This window comes from Malus sylvestris, chromosome 8, assembly GCF_916048215.2.
Source record: "Malus sylvestris chromosome 8, drMalSylv7.2, whole genome shotgun sequence".
Classification (NCBI taxonomy): domain Eukaryota; kingdom Viridiplantae; phylum Streptophyta; class Magnoliopsida; order Rosales; family Rosaceae; genus Malus; species Malus sylvestris.
In genome coordinates this window covers 24417587-24420889 of record NC_062267.1, presented here as the reverse complement: position 1 = coordinate 24420889, position 3303 = coordinate 24417587, and the positions used below count along the sequence as shown (strand labels likewise).

The 3303-nt window shown below is 41.9% G+C and overlaps 1 long non-coding RNA gene across 1 annotated transcript; it reads right to left on the bottom strand.

Annotated features, from left to right (window-relative positions):
* Positions 1–2070: 2070 nt before the first annotated feature.
* Positions 2071–2304, bottom strand: LOC126631976 (uncharacterized). The gene is made up of 2 exons (XR_007626528.1): positions 2266–2304; positions 2071–2186 (listed from the first exon to the last, which is right to left on the bottom strand). It is a non-coding gene; the product is annotated as an uncharacterized LOC126631976 (long non-coding RNA).
* Positions 2305–3303: the final 999 nt, after the last annotated feature.

Sequence of the window (3303 nt, the reverse complement as noted above, 5' to 3'; positions counted from 1 at the left end):
CCTTGTCGTGTGCACTGTTCTTGCTGTTAGCGTGTGTGTTGCTTGATGCCTTGAGTTGTAGCTGCTTGAAGCTTGTTGCAGTGCGTCACTTTTTACCTTGTGGTATTGTGCAAAAGACTGCTGCGATGTTACGCCATGTAGTGGCTTTTGGTCGCAGTTTTCCCTCAGTGGTGACATTGCCATATAGTGCAAGAAACTGCTTGCGTAATCGCTGCGGGGTTACGGGGTTGCATAGTGCGATTGCATAGCATTTTGGTTTTCTTTGCTACTGTAGCGTGCTTTGAAGGACCGACTTGTACTCTTTGCCGTGCTGCTCAAGCTTTGTGGATGATTTCTTTTCGTCATTGTGATTTTGTCATCGTCATCCTTCAACACTCACGAGGTTTGTCTCACATGTCTTTTTCTTTAGTGAAACAATATTTTTTTTCTTGCCGTCCCACCTTGTGCTAATGTTGCCTTTTTTTTTTTTTCTCATTCCAGCCATGGTATTTTTCAAGTGCTTTAAGAGCAATACCATCACCATTCTTGCGAAGGAAGGTGATTCGCAAGATAGGGGAATGACGTTGGACCTTTGTGCGCCATTGATTGGCCCTAAGGTGCTTGTTCTTCATGCATAGTCGTGGTTTTCTGAAGTATCTTGGGGGGTGACAGATTTTGGTTGACCAAATACGAAGAAAAAAACGTGTACATCAAGGATTCTTATCTTGAATCCTTAACACCATGTTCGTGACAATCCACCAGCTTCGTTTGAGTTTCTTGGTGGTTGCATCCGTAGTAGAGCTATAACTTGGAATAACACCTTGTCGACTACTGGAGAAGCCATCTTTGTTGAGTTTTACTGGGAGTGGCTTGAAGATGTCTTGAGCCGATCCAAAGATGTGCTTACTAACGTAGGTCTTTATTACGTTGTATACGCATCTTTGATTAGTTATGATCACCATGCTTCCGTCCTTTGTGCATTTTTCAAGAATTGGTGTTCAACGACCAACACACTTCACACGACACAAGGGGAGATGTCGATTTCACTTTGGGATCTCCACAAGATAGGAGGCTTGCCAATCCAGGGTAAGTTTTATGACGAGGTTGTTCCTAGCATGGAGTAATTTTCTCATCGCAATAGCCGAGGATTGTCTGCGTGACACACCCCGACCTGGAAAGGTCGAAGCATGCTGGCCGTCACCGTGATGTGACGTAACTATAAGGGTAAGTGATGTAAAAAGTGAATAAAATTAAAACTAATTAGAACTAAACAGTGAAAGAGTGCGCAATTCGTAGGTTGAACCCACTACAATTATTCAGAGCGTGATAGACAGTGAGACTACAAAAGAGTAGTCAAAGCAACCAAAATACACTTATTACATAATAGTGATAAGTTCGTACATCTAAACAGAAGGAAATGTCAGAACTGCCGTGACTCCTCGAGTGCCACAGAGAGTACAACTATCTAGGTCTTGGAGGGGCGAAAAAAAAAGTTGAGTGGGTCAGCAAAACAATGCTTATAAGAAAACCTTTATCTTTGAATATACTAACCCCTCGCTGTAAAACAAGTATAGTTTCCTCAAAACATACTACGTAAGTATGAAATCCAATATATATCAGCCATATAACCAGAAATATGCCAAGTAAATGATGTATCATATGCCACAATAATAATCATGTGATAATCAATATAACTAGTGCTCATCCATCTAAGCTAACACACAAGTTTGAACAAATGGTTTCTAACACGAACAGGACTGGGTGTAATCAATATGCTCTAGTACTACGATCACGTGAAGATTGGTGCAAAAGCACATCACATACAAGTCGGATCGCCTAATGCAATCTACCCGACAAGACTGGCACCTAAACTTCGATCCAAGGTGAGCGAACGGGATGTGAACATACACGTGAAGGACTGGCCCTGGCCCTGGGGCGAGTACTAACACCGGGTGCAGCAAGATGAGCATGTACATAAGTATGTATGAATGCCATGACAGTAATATCACAATCATATAGCAGCATTTATCACAATTTATATCACAATAATGATACTAGGCAAAATAGGCGTTAAAGTGACATAAATATGTGTTTATGGAAACTATAAATATATATAGGTATAAAACAACTGCCCACTCACAAGTACGTCGTTGGGTCGTAGCCCCCGAGCCTAGCTTGGCCTCGAAAATCCTCGGAATAAGTTTCCCCTATATGTGAAATAACTAAATAACATTAATTAAAGCACATAACGGAAACCTAAACAAAATCCCCATAGTTTGCTCAAACCTAGGGTATAAATATATGAAATCGATCTACTCGACGACATGAACGCACACGCGTCAACCATGCGCCGGTCGGAGGACGGATGCGCCCCCACATGCCGCCTAAAGTGGCGGTCCACGCGCGCCCACACGCCCCCGCGAGTAGTACTCGCCTTCTTCACGAAAATCTGCAGTTTTGCAGATTTTTGGGTCAACTTCCAGAGCCCATAACGAGCTCGATTCTCAACCAAATTCACTTTTACAAAAGCCAAATTAAAGCTAGGAATGTGATCTACCGATCCCAATTTATAGAAAGTTAGAATATAGTCTGTGTTGTTCAGAAATTTCGTCTGAAAGTGGCCAAACGACCACGGCTGAAATTTTCCAGAAAACTAAAATTTTCTTCCCAACTTCTAGAGTTGATTTCTAACTCGTTACTTAACCAAACTCAGTGATTCAAAAGCCATTTTGAAGTTAGGAATGTAGAGAACATGTTTGTACCTAGAAGAAGTCCAGTTGTGGTCGAGGTTGGCCAGAAAAATGGTTTGAAAATGACTAAATGGCCACGATTCTTGTATGAAAAACTTCGGGTTCTCCTTCTTCTCGAGTTTCTGGGTAAAACCACACGTTCAAAACAGCAACAAAGGATCAATAACAACCCATAGAAGTGAAATGAAGGTTCTAAGGGTTTCTTAAGACTTACCTTAGCCATGCATGGCTTGAAAATCGTAGTATCAAACTCGCCGAGTCGGACCTTCTGAGTTGGTGAGTTAAAACTCGTCCACACTAGATTTCAAGGACATGGTTGTGATCGTGGGACTGAGATGATCACAATGGGGTAATTTGTTTTTCACGTTTGTGAGTTTTGGTGTGTTTTGTGGTTGTTGCTGAGAGGAAGAAGAAGAAGAAATGTGGCGTGGGAGAGGGAGAAGAGAGAGAGAGAGAGAGATGCTTTTCTAATTGAGGGGGGGACAGAACATACAGAAAAAAATGGGATAGCTGAGACTGAATGATGAAGGGAAGTGCACGGGTAGGATTTAAAAGGAATCAAAGGATAGCTTTT